Source organism: Protopterus annectens, chromosome 13.part0 (assembly GCF_019279795.1).
Source record: "Protopterus annectens isolate FY-2018-M chromosome 13.part0, PAN1.0, whole genome shotgun sequence".
NCBI lineage: Eukaryota > Metazoa > Chordata > Ceratodontiformes > Protopteridae > Protopterus > Protopterus annectens.
In genome coordinates, this window is record NC_056747.1 from 981,022,579 (window position 1) to 981,044,590 (window position 22,012).

A 22,012-nucleotide genomic window follows, 5' to 3' on the forward strand; every position below is an offset into this window, starting at 1 on the left:
TGCCAACCCCAACCCCACTGTTGTCCTGACATTTTGCATTGCACTTTATATCATTAGAGAAGTAATATGCACATCCCCTAGTGTAATGCCCTCTCTTCAGACCATAAAACCATCTTCTTTGAAGTAAAACTAAAACCCAGAACCTTAGTTAACCCTGTGATGTTCAGGAACTACTCTAAGGCTACTATTAAGTGATAACCTGGCACAATTTCAAGCCCTGATAAACCCTGAAAACTCTGTTGCCTGTTCAAACATATTAAAGCCAGAAACCCTATACAAGCATGTTAATAGCTGCATAGAGACAACTGTACCCTCCAGGAATAAGTACATAACTTACTCAAAAAACAATTCACCCTAGTGAAATCACAACATCAATAGGCTATATAACAGAAGAAGAATATCATTGCAAAAAATTATAAGGTATAGCACCCAGCAGGTTAAAATCACTCTCATCAAATTAAACAAATATCCAGAAGACAAAGTCTACCAAAGACAATTTTGAGGTAAATTTGGCCTCCCAGGTCAAGGACAACCACAAGGCATTCTTTAGCTATGTCTGCAACCACAAAGGCAATATGCACTTGTGTACGGAGCTTATTGTTAATGGAACCACCTTTACCGAGCAAGAAGATATAGCAAACCTACTGGCAGACAAATTCTCCTGTAACTTCAGCCCTCTCTTCTCCTCAACCTCCCCTCAGGAAATGCCATCAAATACAACTCCCCCTACTATCACTAGAGAACAGGTCTTCAATGGTCTCTGTAAGGCCAAGAACACTTCACTGACGGGCTAAGACAGTATCCCAGGATGCCTTCTAAATAGCATGAAACATGAACTATCAGGCCCTCTAGAATTGCTATTTAACTATAGCCTCCAAACAGGTTCATACCTCAGCAATGACAAGCAGTAATAGTCATCCTTCTGCACAATGGTGGGCCATCTACAGACCCTGGAAACTAGCAATGTCTTTCAGATTATCCCAGTTAGGGATCACCACAGCAGATCACCAGTTTGCAGAGTGAATGGCAAAGGTTTTTTACGGGGTGAAGTTGCCAGCCCAGTAGTGCCCAACCTTCAAAGAAGGCACACACACACACACCTACCTGCATGTCTTTAAAACTCACTCGACTGCAGAGAGGACATGCAAACTCTGCACAGAAGGTGCACCAGCCGAGAACTGAACTGGAGAACCTCTTGCTGTGAGGCAACAACACTAACTGCTGCACCACCGTGGCCAGGCTACAGACCCTGGAAACTACAGTCCCATAAGTCTCACTAGTCTGATATACAAAACCATGGAATGAATTATCATGGAAATGATCAATAATGACACTGGACCCAAGCCAGTTTGCTTTCATCAAGGGCAGGTCATGTCTACTCAACCTGGTGAACTGTTTTGAGAATGTCACCAAAGCAATGACTGAGGCAAAACATTTCACACTAACTACCTTGACCTGGCCAAGGTATTTTACACAATACCCCATTCAGGTATTGTTAATAAACTCAAGAAGTTGGGTATAAACATTTATGTAATCCAGTGGATAGCCAGTTAGCTCAAAAACAGGATCCAGGAAGTTAGAATTGGGGAGTCCACCTGTTCAAAGAGGCCAGTTACAAGCAGAGTCCCTCAAGGATCTCTCCTGGGGCTGCTCCTGTTTGGCATTTACTTCTCTGAAGTCAAGGCCAATGTCAATGGCCTCTGCCTCACCACATTTTCAGACAAATTCAAATTAGGAGCAGTCATAGAATCCTGCACCCACACTAATATTCTCCGGGAAGGGCTGACACAGGCAAATAGCTTGTGTCAGAACCATGGACTAAAACTAAATGCCAATAAATGTATAATAGTATCCTTTGAGAAGTCATCCACCCCTGGTATCTATCATATCGACAACACATCCCTAAAAGGCGACCCAGTAGTCAGGGACTTTGGGACATGTGTAGACAGTAATCTAGCCTATGACCATCACATATCTTCAGTACTGAGGAAATCATTCTGTGTTGTGCAACTTATAAACAAAGGTATGGCATCTAGATCCACAGAGTTCATTATTTCACTATATTCAGCATTTGTCAGACCTATTTCTGAGTACAATGCCTCCTTTGCTTTGTACCTAACCAGGCACATCCAACAACTGAAATTTCCACAGAGGTTCCACATTAAAAGAATACAGGGCATTAAGTAACATGTTTTATGGAGACTGCTTCAAAGCCTTATCCCTGTATTCTGTCTCCTAGGGGCTGTTGTTGGGAGATTTATTCCTGGCATGCAAAGCATTGACGGACCCCACCCTGATGGACCTCCTGCACATATGCAAAAGAAAACAGCACCAGAATTACCCATTGTAAAATGCTTAAATCTTGCCTGTGATATAAATAGGACCTGTTGGAGAGACAGGTATGTATCCCAGAGACTATCACTTCTCTGGAACAGGCTGCCCATGCATGTGAAGCAGAGTCCGTTCCTAACCCAATTCAAGCGTGACCTGAAGAACTGGATAGAGAACAGAAAATGTATCCCTGGTTTATCACTTATGTCTACAGTGGGCACAGGCAGCCTGTAAATGGTTCATCTCCCAGGGCCCTGCTTGCAAATGTTTAATCTCCCAAGATCCTGCTTTCTCTTAACAAGGGTAGCCCTAGTCATCATTAGCTTAGTACATACCTATGAACCTATGAACCTGGGCAGGGGAATCATTACTAGAGCTATTAAATATTGAATTGCACTTTACAGCACACTTTGTTAGGAGTCCAGCACAAATGGAATGGAGGTATCATATTCTGCCACTGGAGAAGGCACCCACAGAAAGACTAAATGATGATACTCTTGCACTGCCTCTACTGTTTTTTCTTTTTCTTTTCCTTTTTCTGTGTCATCTTCCTGTCTGCATTTGCATTTCCTCATTGTCACAGTCTTAGTGCAGCAAGCACTAGAATAACTTTGCAAGTCTGCATTTTAACTTTTTCTTGTTGTGGGGAATAAATGGAGCATACTGTGAGGTTAGGAGGATGTGTACCCCCTCCTCCCCTATAATTACACCTCTGGATATATAGTAGCATTTCATGGGATGCAAATGTAGTTACTGTCCAAAGCTCCATGTATCAGTCATACCTGTGTCAGTTCATCATCATCCACTACAACCCCCACAATCCAAAGAAACAACACAATGCCACACTAACTGAATGCAGAGTCTTATCTAACAAATCCTAATAATGTGTGACATCTGGTTAATATCCCATGAAACTGCCACCAATATGTGATGTCCCCTACTATCCTACCTGTGTCAGTAATTAAGGAACTTCAATCCTCACTACTGACTCCAATTTGAGACATCATTTAAACAGGAGTAATATTTCACAATTTCCCCCAGGAGCACAACAGGGGCACACTCTATAACCTGGGACTGGACTGTAGATTTCTGTCCACCCCAAATTCAACTTTTTATTACACACTCCAGAGTAATGTGTCCCCATTTATGACCTTTGATATACTCACACTTAAATAAATTAAATCTCACATATCCAAACACTTCTGGGAAAGCCTGACACATATTTCCAGATGTGTCCCTTTCCTCAAATGATACAGTAACAGGCTGCCACCAATCAGAGTGTCTACATGCCCTTTTAAAAGGGTGCCCAATTATCAAAATTAGATATTAAAACAAATGGTAGCATGTGACCTAAACCAGCCAGGCTTTTGGAATGGCCTGGGAATTGTCAGGCATGCTTAAGCACTCTCAGATCACTAAAAAATACACTAATTGACCAACCACAATGTAAGGTAAAACAAAATTTAATAATGAGCAAAATGATTAAAAATATAAACAGTAATTTCAATAAACAAACAGAATTCAGTCACCAGGAAAATGAAATTAATACTGAAGGATAGAAATCCAACATTTAGAAAAACTCTAATTAGCTATAATTTCCTATCTAACTGAAGAACACTGTCCATGATCTAAACTAAATATTACAACAGAGCAAAGGCAGGTTTACAGTTCTTGGTGAGTCCTTTGGGTATCCAGTGCTCAGTAACTGTGAACTGTGAACACAACTTAACTGAACTATGAATTTGACTCAACTGTGAACTGAACACAAATGTTTAAAATGTCTTCAGCAGGCTCTTTTATAATCTAGGATAACCATTTTAACTGTTCCAGCTCTTATTTTCATTTCACTCCTTGAATATCAACAAATGAAAGTTTCATCCTGTCATCAGTCTCAGTAAACACAGAACACAGAACATCTGAACACATTCCGATGACATCATCTGTAGATCAGCTGACTGTGAGACAATCTGCATTTAGAATCTTCTGTACAGACATGCACAGTTAGAGATGTAACAGAACATTGTTCAACCCTTTAAACATCCTGTACAAACAGAATATCAAAAGTATTAATCAACGTGTAAGAACTTATTTACAATATCATAGCTAGTCATGCTGGGATATAATATACAGGTGTCAAATGACAACACACAGTACCCCTATTACAACAGGGCAGCAGATACAAATTAAATTATTGTAGTGCAGTGTTGAAAAGAAAGCAAGAACAATAGCAGTACAGTATGAAAATCCAGGTGAGTCAACAAAATAAGGAAAGGTAACTCAGAGAAGTGTATCTCACCTAAGTAAACCTTTGCTAGTCAGTATCCCAGCACAGGTGCAACACAACAGTAGGACTGAGTATAACAAGCAAATGTAGCATAGACCACCCAACTATCTCCTGGTGACTATATAGGTGGTATACTCTACATGAAGATGAAATGCAATGGCTGATTGGCACAGGGAAATCACATTACATAAGTAGCAGGCAACAACCACAGAAGAACAGCCAACAGCCTCAAGAAAAAAGGTTTATTCACTCTAGCGCCTCACCCAAAAAGCCTTCCAGGAGTAAAAAAACAAAATAACACTCAATAAATATGTAAACCAATAAAACAATTAACACATTAAAACATCAATTAATCAAATATTTCCAATTAAATTCAGTATTTAACCCCTTAGGAGTCAAAGTATCATATTTTAAAATAAAAAGAGCTTCTTTGTACAATAGTTTGTCCTTTAAAGACACTAATTCCCCCATACATACATAAACATAAACTTGCTCCAAAACACATCCTTTCAGAAGTTTAAAATTAATAAAATGTTTCCTAAAATCAACTGCTAATGGGTTATCACAATTCCCATTTCTTATATCTTTGATATGTTCCTGAAATCTAACTCTAAACATTCTCAAACTTTCCTCCACATAAAATTTCTCACATGGACATTTCAAAATATGAATAATTCCAACAGTACAACAATAACTTTGATTAGGGTTAAAATTAACTCCATTAATATTAGAGAAATTATTTATTACATAAGGACAAATTCCACATGCAAAAGTACCAACTTTGGGGGAAATTTGAGTACAAAGCCTAACTTCTGGCATCTAAAACCTGCTATGAACCACCATGTCTGCTATACTATGTCCTTTTTTTAAAAGAAACCACATTCTAAGCATTGGACAGAATCAACATGCATCCTGTGGGATGGTAGCTATGTTAGCATGTTGAGATGGGTCTACCTGATAACACCGACATGCCAAAACACTGACAACGAAATCACAGACACCTCAAAACCGAAAGTTCAAAAACACGAAACTTCACATGCCCGACAAACCACAATCCTGACAATCAACAAAACAAATACCTTTTCCGAAAAACACACACACAACACAAGCACACCAACAACCTTACAAACCTACACTAAACCTTACATACACAACTATCTATGCACTAACCTTAACCCAAACCCTAACCCTAAGGTCTGTCACTATCGCACACTTACCTTACCCGCACCCTAACCCTAATTCACTTAATCCACCCCTGACCCTTAAGTCTGTCACTATCACACACTTACCTTACCCACACCCTGACCCTAATGTCTGTTCCTATCGCACACTTACCTTAACATGTCAGTGTTCTCAGCATTGGGATTTTCAACTTTCGGTTTTCTCCATTGTCGATCTTCTGGTGTTGGTTATCTCGTTGTCGTTCTTCACAGTTTTCGGCGTTATCAGGTAGACCCGTTGAGACACATATGTCACTACAGGCATGGACTGTTACTGTACCCAGTATAACTAAAATACAAAACTGATGGCATTCCTCCACCACACATGAATTTTTGCACCTCAGCCGATAATATGCACTGCCAGATGAGACCCTTTTGGTGTGATGTCAGCAATGGAGATATGAGGATTGTCTATTCCATGGGAAGATGTACTTTTCAGAAACAAAAACTGCATGGGAAGATCTGGCCTTTGACCTTTGCTAAGGGCAGGCATATATGGTATCAGACAATGGGACACACATCACTGCAATGATCTGCACTGATGCCATTCTGACAGCATGCAGTAACCATAAATAATACATGGAAACATATGACCACGAACCTGTGATGAAGGGAGGCATACATGTGACCTCAGAACAGGACATACATCACTATTATGATCTGCAACAGTGTCATCCTGAGAGCATGCAATAACTATAAATAGTAATGGATGGGAAGATATGACCACAGACCTGTGGTGAAGGCTATGCATACATGGGACTTCAAAACAAGACACACATCACCATGATAAACTACACTGATGCTATTATGAATAGCTGGGGCAGTGCAAGAAACAGACACATGAGCAGTGTCAACTAATGTGTGTGAGGAAGTGGTCTGGTGTCATTGGACACATATAAGGAGCTTTAGTAATATGCATCAATCATGTATCCAGGATATCATGTAATTAACACAGCTAGTGGTGCAAGTACAGTATAATAACCTAAAAATATAGCATGACCAATCATGCAAAATCATTGTTCACCATGCAGCAGTCTGCATGGAAAACACAATTCTGTAAGTGTATGCATGCATTCGATGGCTTGTGATACATAGCTCAGAAAAAAATAAGATGACTTTCCATATCCCATTCTACAATGTTTTCTATAAGGAGATATCCAGAAACATGGTGCAATGTAGATTCAGTTAATGTTTATTGCAAACATGTACAGCTGGCATTGGTCCTCACATAAATCAGATATTACACTGGCAATCATCAGATAATGGACATTCAGTATTGATTAGTTGTCCTTGCAGGGCAGCAGGGCTGTTGAGAAGGACAGCCGCAATAGGATACATAGTTCAAGCAGTTCCTAGGACAAGACAACAGAGTCAAAATTGTAAACATAGAGAACAGTGACAAGCAACAGAAGTACCAGTCATATGAGCCAATATTTCTAGAGATGTGTGACACAACATTGCCTAAGGAACACAATTCAAAAATCATAGCAAGCACACCTACATGTATGTCACTGATTACTACTAAATGGGCTAAGTCTAGTCAACCTGAAAGTAAGGTGCAGAATTTCACTAGGGCAGACAGTACCTGCAACAATGTGCAAATGCCACACTGTGGCTCCTGTCTCAAGGTACCTTACATGGGAATGATGTCAACATCTCAGACAGATGGCAATGACATAGTTGGAATGGCACGAAAACAAAATGGTGTCATCGTTAACAACATATGTTTTTTCCAAGTGTCGAGCTGTGGCTCACATAATGTAGAACAAAACACAGATTGCATAATACCTTTTTACTAACTTGTCGATTATGTTATGTTATGTTGCTGGTTTGTGCTCATAATATATATATATATGATAGATAATATAATTTAGTATTATTTATCATGAAATTCTGCTTAGCAATCTTCTTGGCACTCAATGTGTGATGTTGAACAGGTAGTATATCCAAACCTTACTGAGGCAACGTCCACTAGAAATAATTCCATTTGAAACTAATGCATGGTGTTGTGGAGAAAGACGTTTCGCAAGGGCTGCACCCTCGATGTCAATATTACTGAGCAAAAGAGGGAATAATAGAACATGATCTAAGATGGATGCATGAAGCAAACCAGGAGTGACACATAAGATACAATCATCATGGGAAAAGATGCAGGGGCTGAAGTGATGGAGGCAGAAAAGCTTTTTTTTTTGTTAAGACACTTCCCTTTAAAAAATAAAATCATATGGAGAGGAGATATAGAAAACAAGGAGGAAGAATATTGTCTGCAGGAGTGCATCTCAGGACAAGAAGCCAGGAGCACACATAGAATTACACACATAAAGCAATGCAAATTGAAAGGAATGGTGTTTATGCACATGGCGCAGCACAGTGAAGCGACACAACAGATAAGACAGACAAGTAGCGTTTGGGAGCATGGGACTACAAAACTGTTATAAGGTGAACAGAAAACAGGACAAGAACACATATTTTATTTTATTTTATATTATTTTTATTTATTTCCACTTTTGTGTTCAGGTTGGTCCCACTAGGCCAGTGGCCTCTTTTCAGGGGAGACCTGAGGTGGTATTCATACTGACTAAGGGAAATTTGACCTGAGCAGCAAGTAACTTCACCTACTCTTTTCAATAAATGCAATGGGATATTTTACATTCACCTGAGCTATGACCAGATCAGGCAGATGGAGCTTGGGGTTTAATGTGTCATCCAAAGGGTGGAATGATGTATAGTGAAATGCTGGTAAAGTACTTATTTGGAGGTTAGTCCTGCAAGAAGCCCAGCCCAACCAAGATATCAAAACAGCATCAGTAATAAGTTCTGTCCTCACACCTCCAAGTCATAAGCTGCAGTGGATGTCTGAACTAGAGCTTTGTGCATGTTTTTCAGATACTCTGTGAGGCATCTTTGATGGATGACAGTATATGTACCACAGATACATCCACCATCTCCACTGAAGTTCACTGCTTAATGGCCTGGATTTCCCCTCGCTCATCCTTCAGAGACTGTCAGACAGAGATTTCAGGCTATAACCCACTGGGGAAGGATGCCTGATCATCATGGGGCTGCTTTTCATGGGATGATTGTCTTGCTGAAGGTTCATTTGCAGCAGGGAGACACAGCAGAAACAGGTCATTCTCTGTGCTGTGCACCATGTCATCTCACAGTGTGAAAATGACAGAACTTCTAGGCAATACATTGTAATGATGTTAAATAAACTTATCCAGCTCTGCCATTACCTTTTCCCTCTACCATCTGCATGTTTAACTCATGCTGCATAACTCTGCCATTGAAAATGCAATGTTGTCCATTAGTACACCTGCCTATGTGCCATGGTGCTGTACTTTCACAAATAATAGTAAGTGTATGCCTCATAGCCAACACTCTGAAGACACTAGTACTTTAACACTTACTCATGTATATCTGCATTGTGCCTTTAAATGACTACTCTGATGCATGCAGACCACCCTCAGTGTTTACTTGCAGATATCTGCAATCATCATACTGCACCCCTGTGTATAACCAGCTCTGTATTAAAAGTGCAAGACCTAATAAATCAGGTCCCAGTACTTTGAAAAATAAATTACTATGCAAACAAAATATAAATTCTGCACTTTTTAAGCATTTTCGTTGCTAGAGGGGCTATGCCTACTTTCTACCACTTATATAAACTAACTCAGAGACTGTTGTACCTTGGACCAGAGGTACAGCACTACTGCAGCTTTGGACTTGGCATATTTTCCTCCGCATTTGTATCTACAGTTCTACTGTTCCAAAGACTACAATTATATAATTTCAGCAGGTATCCTGCATCATAGATTTCAACCTTCCATCTCCAAAATGTGGAAATACTGCCTCTCACAATGTGGGGAAAATGGACAAAAATGTGGAAACACTGTCTTTCACAATTTGGGCAAAATGTGGCAACACTGCCTCCCCTGTGGGAAAAGAAGCACAAAATGTGGAGCACTATACTCTTGCTAAAGAAATCAAAAAAGAAGCTCACTGCATGGCCAATAACTGGTTCTTTGTACTCAGAAAAATTGATGAATTAATATGGTTCAGTATTACTTACCACAGATATTTGTTAAAATGTTTTTATCAATGAATGCTTCTCAGCCATTTGGCTAAGACCAAATATATTGTAATGTGTCACAACACTGTTAAACTTGTAAAAATAATAAAAGATAGTTGGTTCCAAAACAGCACAACACCAGCTGCGAATTAAATATTTAATAATTACACACAGTATTTAGCGCTTTCATCTCATATCAAGTGAGACTTCATCAGAATACATTCTTATAAAAGTCAAAAACATTTAAATAACCTTGTCAATTAAAAATACAAGTCACATGACAACAGTGATCAATATTTAAAGACACCATATAAAACTCAAATTTCTTCCTAAAATTATTACCTTTCTTTTACTTAAAAATAATATTGTTATATAATGTGTATGCATCGTAGTATTACCAGCATAAATGTATATCCCACTGAATATACTCTGATATAAAATACATTATATTTGACTAGCCCTTTCATGCAGTAAGGGTGCAATAGATATAAAATCATTTAAGCCTGGTGGAAACATGGCAGCTAACTTATACCGCCATTCAGTTTCCTTCTTTTCTAGGTTATTTTTCCAATCACCCCCTCTTGGTTGTATTTTGACTAGTTCTAGAATACCAAACATAAATTTATCAACATTTTTGCAAACTTGAGCGTGTCTGTATAGAGCATTATAAACTTTTTTATTTTTGATATCATTTAAATGCTCATACGTCCTGCTCTTCAAATGATGTTCTGTTTTGCCATCATAGAAATGTTGGCATGGTAACCATATTGCCAAATATACTATTTTACTTGTTAAACAATTCCCTTTCTGGAATAGCACCTGACTACGCAATTTATTATTCAAGGAAATTATTTTTTCTTTATTAATGTATGAACACTGACTACACATTCCAAAAGGGTGTGTACCTACAGATCTATAGGATCTACCTTATTCTCAAATAACTGTTTAAAATTAGGTCCTGTACTATTTACAAATCTTGGTGTACTACCTACCCTATTTAGTATTTCATGGTTTGTCCTAAAAATATTCGAGTTAGCTCTAAACGCTCCCTTAATTTCATCTGAAAGATGATTGTATTGTAGCACACAAGCCTTTTAATATGTAACCTCCTTTTTATGACCAGAGCTCATAGCCTTACTGGTGACCAATCCTTCACCCAATAATGGTTTATATACAACACCCCACTTTGCATATACTTCATCCAAAACTTCTTTTATTAGGGCCTGGGGGTACCCTGTTTCCTGGAACATGTGTGATATTTTATCGGACTCTACTTTGCAGGTGTGAAGTCATACAGGGCTATTCTAACAGCTTGCTCTTTAATAATACTTCTTTTTTGTGCTAACGGGTGATTACTTTGGAAGTACAAATATCCATTACAGAAAGTATCCTTCCTATAAATCATTGATTTAAATCCACATTTATCATGAGTAATATATGTGTCCAAATAATTAACCCCAGAGGAAAAACAAATACTGGGGGGTGGGGGGGATTAATAGGTTCAGATGAACTGCATGAGATAGTATGTAGAAGAGAAGGGTTTACTATCTATAATTATACAGACATACGTATTACTGAAGAATACTTTAGCCTTTTGTCAAAAGGGGTAAAATTTGTCCCAGAAAGGAGAGGCAATTTATAAATTTATAAATCCATAATAAAAGAAGTTTTGGATGAGGTTTATGCAAAGTGGGGTGTTGTATATAAACCATTATTGGGTGAATTTTATTAGCAGTTGAATTTTGGTTAATAAGACAAATATATATAACCCCGGGTTAAATGCCTTTTTGCTGTGTTTAACTGAGTATGTTCTGACTAAAACATTCTTCTATTTTAATGGTGATTGCTTTTTGCAATTAAAAGGTACAGCCATGGGGGCTTCCTTTGCCCCCATTTGTGCTAACCTTTTTATGGGGTATGTAGACGAACAGTTGATATGTGATAGTAGTCATAACATCTATATTACTGAAATTGATATTTGGAGACTTTATTTGAATGACTGCTGGTTGGTGTGGAGATCTGATGTAACCTATTTGAATGAATTTATACAGTACTTAAATGACAACAAATGGGGCTTACAGTTTACAGCAAATTATGATCTGAAAGAAATTTCTTTTTTGCTGGGTTATGGTTTTTTTTGCAATATTTAATTTAAATAAATGATTTATTCACTGTTTTTGGTGCTGGACGTTTTTTGTTATTGATTTTTAACTTACAGTTCCCCACAGATAGCATAAACCTATTTGGATTTTCTCAACTAATTACTCACCCAACCTTTATCAGTTCTGTAAACCAAAATGGCTCAATTATTGACTGGATTTTGACCTCCCATCCTAGCAATTTATCTGTATCTATAACACTTACAGCCTCTATCTGTGATCACCACCCCATCTGCACAAATAGACTTATCTCTCATTCATGGAGACAACATACCTACAAGACAGTACAAAACCTAGCCAACTTTGACCAGTAGGCCTTTACAAACATATTAAACCCCATTAATTGGTCCTTCCTTAAACACTTACCACAAGATGATGCAGTTAAGCAATTTAATTCTACATTCCTAAACACCTTAGACAGTTTAGCTCACACCAGAAGGAAAAGAGTCAAAACCAAGTATACTCCTTGGCTTTCTGTCTATACCAGATCACTCATGCAAAAAAGAGACAAGGCTTGGACAGCTTACCTAAAACATAAGACTCATAATAATTTACAGCATTTCAAAGCACTGTGTAAACTTGTAAAGAAACTGGTTAATTTTAGATAAAAAAACAATTCTATGCAAAGCCACAAGATCAGCACAAGTCTAGTCCAAAACTTTCTAGCACACTATCAAAAATAATCCTACACTCAGGAAGTCAGTCCTCCCCTAACCATCATATAATAGTACCTCTCCTGACATAACATCTCAATTTAACTGTTACTTCATCGATAATATAGCTTCCATCACTAACAAATTCCCTCCATCACCCTCTACTTTCTCTCAGCCTCCTGTTACTTGTCACTCCACATTTTCCCTTCAACCAGTTCCCAATTCCTTCATTAAATCCTTCTTATGCAAGCTCAAACCATGTTCCCCCGCTGCAGATAATCTTCCTAATGAATTCCTAAAAATGGCTGCTGATCCAATTGCCTACCCCGTCTCCATAATCATTAATAGATCTATCAGGGAAACTTACATCCCCTCTCTGTGGAAAAAAAATCTGTCATCCTTCCCCTCCACAAAAATGGCACCGCCACAGAAATTTCTAACTTTAGGCCAGTTGTTATTCTTTCACCACTATCAAAACTTCTAGAAAAATGTACCCATAAACAACTTCAATACCTACTTGACAGTAATCTTTCTCCCATCCAACATGGATTCAGACCAATACACAGCACTATCACTGCTCTACTATCCTTCACTGATACTGTCAACAAAACTCGTGACTCGGGAAACTTTGTTTCTTCTCTGTTCTTAGACCTATCCAAAGCCACTGATACTTTCTCCCACCCCAAATTCTTATCCCAACTATCTCTTCTGGGCTTAACTGAAACATCCTTACAATGGTTCGCTAGATAACTTTCTAACAGATATCAGTGTGTCAAGTGGAAATCTAACTTCTTTCCTTACTTACCAGTCAGCATTGGGGTATCCCAAGGCTCAGTACTAGGTCCGCTCCTCTTCAACGTTTTTATTAACTATCTTAATACTGCCACCAAACAAACCATCCTAATTCAATATGTCAATGACTCTACATCAATCTGCTCCTCCAGAAATATTTCTCATCTCCAGAGTTTAACTCAAGAAGCATTCAATTCCATTGAGTCATGGCTCACCAACAACCGTCTACTACTTACCCCCCCCCCCAAAAAAAAAAAAACTAAACTTCTACTAGTTTTACAAAACAATTTTCTCCAGATACTTCTAACTTTGCTGTTACTTCTCTGAACAATACTTCAATCGATGTGGTTTCACACATAAAACTGTTAGGTGTAACTCTTGACAACAATCTTAAGTTTGACCTGCCTATCATCAACAACATAAAAAAAAATTAATCAAAAATGGGGCATGATTTATAAGGCTAACAAATTAATCTCCAACTCCGCAAGTGTAACCCTTGCCGCCACCTATCTCTTACCTTCCCTTCTGTAAGCTTCACCTATTCTAACCAATCTTCATGCTTCCCTCCAAGCAAAACTTAGCCAATGTTATAATAAAATAGTTAAATTTGCCAAAGGCCAAGCCCACTACTATCACCATTGCTCTGCTCTCAAGGCCCTAAATTAGCTCAAACTACCCCACCTTCTCGCTTTTAATCAGCTAACACTAATGCACAAAATATGCACAACTCCTCATTTTCACAAACTGCATCATCACTACTTCAATACTATATTCCATCTCATGACCTACACTCTTCTGACAAGTATCTACTATCTATTTACAAATCTCAAAGATCTAAAAATGTTAGTCTGTGCTCTCACGGTGTTGCCAAATCATAGAATAGCATTCTAGAATCAATCAGACTTATACCTCACTAGTATTCTTTCATGTCTAGGCTGAAAGAACATCTAACCAATAATTGGATCTGCTTATGCTCCTTGCCATCTTAGTACCCTTGTCCATTCTCTTCTCCCCAGTCTTAATAGACTTTTTCTTGATCTAGCCTATTTCCCTTCCTGTATTACCTACTTTCTAGCCTAACCATTCTATAATTTCTTAAACTTCTAATGTTCCTTCTCTCTATTCTTACACAAACCTTTATCTATCCCAGAAATTATGACTGAAATTTATTACCCAATTCTCTTTCCAGAAAGCATATATAGTTTTCACGACTTATTACTTATTCTGTAATACATTTTTCATGCATTATTATGTAACATACATATTAAGAACTTTCTTCTGTCTTCTATATAATGTATGTTCAAGTTTATTGTTTGCTTTACATTTGCTTACTTTCTTCTTTTATTGTATACACAAATTGCACTGCTGTGTGATTGTCTTAGTCTTTGTAACCAATGTTGATTTGTAATTATGTTTAAGTTATCCTGTGGAGTTTCTTTCCCCTGGGGCCTCCACTAAAAATGGGCTTGTACCAGTCAGACTTTCCCAGTAAAAAAATGTCACATAAACGAGTAAATAAATAAAATTCATGTCTAGCTATATCTTAAATAATATTCCTTGCCCTCTTTGTGTGACTTCTAATAATGTTGCTTGTCACATGTTCAGATGAAGATGGCTGTTCCACAAGTTAATTTCCGCTCTATGTTAATATACAATAATGCCTAATACATGTGTGCAGGTCATGGATTGGTTGGTATAGATTTAAGATTTATTAAGTGAAATATTTGAGCTTAAGTACTGTACATCAACAAAGTTATAACCTAAATGAAAAACATAAAATAAATGAAAAAAAAAACAATAAAAAAAGGCAAAGGGTAACCATTGTCAACATTAATAATTATAAACAATATTAATTGTGGTTGTCTGCTAGCACAAATAATATACATAGAAAAATTTGCAAACATGGAAAATAAGAATGGGAAAGGACATCTAACAAGTTCTCAAATTAAAGGTCTAAAGTTTAAATAGACTGTCCCCGGGATTCATGAAGCTTGCGCCAGGCGCAGGCGTAGCTTAGGTGGTATAACACCAAATATGGCCACCAAGCGATCCAGGTACGATCCAATTCCACGTGCACTACCAGCATATGCCAGATCTGTGCAGCTCTTGGCTTAGGTATGCTAATCACCCCATGCACAGTACTGCAGCATGCAAATGAAGGTACATAGCAATTCATGAAGTGGTGTAGGAGTAGCGAAAGCCTACAGAAATGTAAATAAAAAAAAATGGTTTACATTTTTCCAAACAGAACATCAGAGCCATGAAAGCGGGCCAGACTCATGTATTACAAAGTTAACATATGCCAATGGCTAAGAAAAGATGCACAACACATAAAAAATAACATTTAATATCATGGCCACAGTAACGCAAAGTACAACCACAGGGCATGTGTGCGCAAACGGGAACACAAGGAAAATATATACAAATGTCATAAAATTGCAACGTAACACAAATCATGATTTCACCATAATAGTCAATGGTATGCATGGTACACCACAACCAAGCTGCAAGGGTTGCTAAGGGTCTGTGACAGTGTTTGGCGCAGTAACTATGGATTAGTAGTCAATGTCATGCAAATGAGGCCGCAAATGTCCCGCCGACCTAAGGATGTACCATACGGCGCAGCGCTACAACACCGAGGAGTGGTCTGGAGGTATACATGACATCAGCAGTGGGGTGTGCCACTGTAGCTGTAAGCACATTGGAGCAATTCAAATCTGGGCTGCCCATTGCTAAGCAAAGCTGCAGGATAGGGGTGTGGATGTAGGTATAGCTTTGCTTAGCTGAGAGCACATATGGTGCTCGAAAGCACATGTGCACGTGGATGAAAATGTGCCCGAAACCCGGTAAGCAGATGCATGCGCCGCGCATCACAGCTCAAACAGGAAGTTTAGGGGAAGACAATAAGGAAATGCCGCAGTAGGGTAATTGGAGTACAACTGAGCAATTAACACCTTTTAACTCACAGTGGGCCATTGACGGCAGCTAACAAGGCTGCTAGCAGCAACCTGCAGAACAGGATAAGGGAGGTGTCGGAGTGCAAAGAAAAGAGAACGGTCACTGTAGAGCAAAGCAAACCTGCAGTAGATCGGCTATAGAACACATTTTGCAAGACAATCCTGGTTTGGGAAAGTACAAAAGAAAGCAGGTTGCTGGATGCATGCCAGACAATGGGAGGGGAATCATTAAGAAATGTTAAGGCAAGAGCAAGAGGTAATCCATGGCAGCTAAATGTAATTCAACACCAAAGGCACCACAATAGCAGTACCTGTGGTAAAACACATAAGATACCCTGCAGCTCCGATTGTACATACACACCCTATGACATCATCAGTATTCAAAGCACAATAGTATAAAGTGTGAAGGCACCTCACACACACTTGTGTATTCCCAAACACTGCACCATCGGTGTAAACAGACGGTGAACTTTCACAATGTACATGTTGGGAGCTGCCATAGTTGTGTGTGTCGGAGACTGAAGGTGTTGTGGAAGATGATGCTAACAACAACCTCAGGCCCCAGAGGAGGAGAAGAGTGTTCAGACCAAGGGTAACCTACCAGGGGCTACATGATCTGGAGATAGTAGAGCGTTACAGGGTGGACAGGGATATCATACAGCAAATAGTTGAGCTGTGCCAGCCATACCTGAGATCCAGAAACAACAGAGGGGAACCCATCCCAGTGGACACAAAGGTATATGTAAGCTTGAGAATAATAGCCACAGGTAACTTTCAAAGGCCAACTGGAGATATCATGGGGATCTCACAGGCATCAGCATCCAGGGTACTCCACCAATTCCTGGATGCCATGTTACCACATGCCAATGAGCATATATACTTCCCCTGAACTCAGGAGGAGTTGGCTAGCAATATGCGTCTCTTCCACCATGTGGCACACTACCCGGAGGTACTGGGTGCAATAGACTGCACGCACATACATATCAAGTCACCACCCGGTGAGCATGGTAGGCGCTACATAAACCACAAGGGATACCACTCCAACTGCCAGGTTGTGTGCAATGCCCAGGGCATTATCACGGATGTGTGTGCTGGCAGCCCTGGAAGCTACCATGACTCCCACATCTGGCATGCCTCACAGCTGTATCAGGTATTTGTCAGGGGGGACATCCCATATGGCCACCTTGTGGGGGATGCTAGCTATGCACTGGAGCCATGGATGATGACTCCCATCAGAAATGCACACACATCCATGCAAGAACGCCATAATGAGGCACACGCACAAACCAGAATCATCATAGAGCGTGTGTTTGGGATGCTGAAATCACGGTTCCGTTGCTTGGACATATCTGGTGGAGCCTTGCAGTACTCTCCAGGCATGTGTGCCCACATCTTTATAGTATGTGCCATGCTACATAATATGATCCTGCGGAAACAGCTGCAGCAGAGACATAATGGTGAAGGCCCTCACAGCCCACCGCAATTGCCAAGGCCAGCACAGGCACAGAGGTATTCAGACCATGAACACCCTGTGCCAGCCCCAGTAGGCAGACGGAGGCGTGCCCAATATGCCCATGCCTTGGCAAAGAGGGAAAGTATAGCACATACACTGACAGTGTAGGCCCCTACAGATTGACACACTTCTCCACCTGCACACACACAGTAAAATGGATGGCACACACATACAACCACCTGTAAATTGTAATGTATAGGTGGCCTACTGTGTGAATCCTACATAGGCAGCCCTCAACTATTGCACACACAACAGCTATTGAAACAAGGAAAGTCAACACCTGAACAGTAGACGAAGCTAACAGCATATGTTGATACTGTATGTATAGGTTCCTAGGTACATCAGTAGGTACATGCCCAATTGTCAGAGGCCATTCATCAGCATAGGGAAAATGTGTCTGCTGTTGCCACCCCATCGATTAACTAACTGCCCCTCTGTGGAGCAGAGCCAATTGCAGGATCCATGTGTGTAACCACTGTTCCCCAACCACTCTGCATGGATTCCCTGGTGTGTTAATGAGGGGCTCCATATAATGTAATCAGGGATGTAGTGCCAAAGCATGGGGAGTACCCATGACAGATATCTGTCACCCCAACATTCTACAGTAATGGTTGTGTCAAGGTGTAGCACATTACAGTGTCTGTGGCTCACTGTGACATCGATTCCCAATGCTGGAGCACATCCATTAAACATCACTTGGACATACCATTAATAGGTCTCCTCCATATGTAAACTAACTGAGTTACACATTTGATTGCAGTATGGAGGAACAGCCGTAGTACAGTCCACATACAAAACACCATAACACTTGTACAAATCCCAGATGCCCAAATGGTAAAGCCACTGACTGTGTCGTGCATGTTCCCTGTTCCACGTGCTGCAAGGGCCGTTACGTAATTCTGATGGCACGAATAATGGATGTTGGATGCAGGTCATTAGAGCACATTTAAGCACATGTTAGTGGATTTATGAGACTGCAAGTGACAGTAAGCGTAGTTTAAACATGACTACATGGATACGCGCAAAACAGGTCTAAGCTTTGCTGAATATCGCGCAGATCACGGTCAAAGATATCCAGAACAGGTGAAACCAGCATTATTCATCCCTGTACTAATAGTGCCTGCTCTGAAAGGTAAAACGACCACTGCCAGGAGTAGAACACGCAACCATGTACACAATCACCTACCACTAAGCTACCCAAGATGTACCAATGGCAGTTGTGTATTGTGACAGGTTAAAACACAAAAGTGCAGAGTTCAGGAAACAGTATACACCGCCATGTACCCAACGAAAGGTGTGTTCACTCTCTCTCTCTCTCTCTCTCTCTCTCTCTATATATATATATATATATATATATGTGTGTGTGTGTATAATAGAGATAGAAAGGGAGATAGAGAGATATATGTCGATATATACGGACTTACATATATCTGCAAATATATAGATAGGTTAACGACATGTACGCAACCACGGAGGTACAAATAAATAGGATACTGCCAACTACCAAATGCTTTACATACCGACACGCGTAATCACGAGGCTTAAAGACCGAAAGACCACAGTACCGGAACACTAGAACCGCAAGTAATATTATCATGATGTTAAGGGACATTTAGTTATTGCTGCTGGTGCTGCGGTCCAGGTAGGTACTGTGTTTAAGTGTGTTTCTGATTGCTGTAGTGTGTGTAAGTGTGTGTTGAGGGTGCGGTGTGTGTTAACTGTAATGTGTGTGTGTGTGTTTGCATCGTGTGTCTGTTTGTGCTAACTCGGAGGTAGATTATTACAGTAGGTGTGGTCCCGGCCTTAGGCGTACGGTTACCACCTGTCCCACTTTGAGAGGGATAGTCCCTCCTTGGGCAGTTGTGTCCTGACAACAACTATTAAAAAAAGCAAATGTCCGAGACTGTAGGACATAATTCATAGGTTCATAGGTAGGTACTAGGCTATCGGCCCTAGGGTCCATACAAGCCTAGCCAAAAAATGTACCCTGGCTTTCGCCATCCAAGAAAATTATTTTCCTGTGCCCCTGTCGAGCAGAGCCGCAGAAGTGATCCCTGGGGTGAATTTCCCATTTCCTATCCAGTCATCAAGATTTTTCTTGAAGAGTGCTAATTAGGAGCTCTGTATGACATAGATAGGTAGTCTGTTCCAGAGTATGGGAAGTCTCTGAGACAGGAATCTATCCCTCCAGCATGTTCTGTTTATTGTGGTGACAAGGTTAAGGTCCCTAGAGCGTGTAGCTCAGAGGGATTGGGATTTCTTTAAGTGGAGCATGTCCAACAGCTCTGGGTTTGACATAGCTTTGTATGTTAGGCAGAGATCGCCCCTGAGTAGGCGATATGCGATGGAGTAAAGCTGTAGTTTTTTGAGACGGTCTGCATAGGGCATCTGTTTGAGGCCAGTAATCCTCTTTGTGAGGTATTTCTGTGGTCTTTCCAGTTGTTGTAGATGTCTTGTGAGGTACATACCAAAAGGGCATTGTATTCTATAATGGGTCTAATGAGTGATGAGTAGAGGGGAACAATGACCTCTTTTTTCTGGATGAGAATCCTTTTGTGATGAGATGAGCCACGTAGAAGGATTTCCTGACCACTGTGGTGATGTGATTATCAAAGGAGAGACTACTGTCCACCTGTGTCCCAAGGTCTCTTATCACATTTTCGGCATTAAGTAGACTACCAGCTATGTGGTAGTTCATGGGTACAGAGTTTTTACCAAAGGGGATGACAATACACTTTTTGGCATTGAGCTTCAGGCCATGGCTTTGACACCAGGTATCTGTCTCAGTGAGGCCCTTTGTAGTTTGTCCACATCGTTAGGAGTTTCGATTATGGCTCCTAGTTTGCAGTCATCTGCAAACTTTGTTAGCCAAAGACCTTCTGTGTTGGACTGCATTTCAGAGAAGTAGATACCAAACAGGAGAGGACCCAGGACTGAACCCTGTGGTACTCCACTTGTCACTGGTCTGATGTCGGATTTGGAATCTGCTACTTTCACAGTGTGGGTTCTGTCCGTGAGCCAGTTGGCAACCCATCTTGTGACATAGGGATTTATACCTAGTTTAGTGAGCTTATGTATAATTCCAGAGTGGGGGATGGTGTCGAAAGCCTTGGCAAGATCTAGATAAGCTGTGTGAACCATTTTACCCTCATTTATGGCTTTGGTGACTGCTTCAAAGAAGTCAATCAGGTTTAGGAGACATGATCTGCCTTTTACAAATCCAAACTGAGTAGGGTCCAGAGTTTGGAGATTACCAATGTCTTTATTTATGAGTTCCACGATGATATATTCCATGGCCTTGCAGACCAGGCTCATCAGGCTAATGGGGCGGTAGTTCCCGGGGTCCGTCGTGACTACCCATTTGTGGACTGGGATAACTGTCATGGTGCGCCATTCAGTGGGTACAAAGCCTGAGGTGAGGCTATGTTTGAACATGGTACTTAGGTAGGGTGCCAGTTCATTCTGTAGTTCATGTAGAACGCAGCCTGGGATATTGTCAGGTCCCATGGATGCTGTGTTCTTGGCTTTGGAGAGTGTATTTTTTACCTGTGCAGCCATGATTATAGGAACTTTGCATTCTTCTGGTATAGAGATGGGCCCTCTAGGGGGTGAGAGGGGGAGTAAAGTTAGCACTGAACCTATCTGCTAGGATGTTGGCAATATCAGTTGGTTCTGTATATTAAGTGCCATTATGCTGTAACTCAGAGCAGATCTGAGTGTTCCCATTTAGATTCTTGACACAGCTATAGAATGCTTTGTGGTTGACTTTAGAGTCAGTGGCAATTTTGTTTTCGTAACTAGCTTTGGAGGATTTTATGAGGGATCTCATCTTCTTACTGAGGTTGACCAGGGAGTTCCTCCAGTCATGGGATTTTACTCTTTTTTGCAACAGTTTCTTTCTTCTGTTGTAGAGTTTGTTTATGGCAAAGGACCACCAGATTGGCTTCCTTTTTTTGGAGGATAACATCTTGGTTCTATTAGGGATAGCATGATCCATGCACTCGTGTAAGTGCTTATAAAGTGAATTTGTG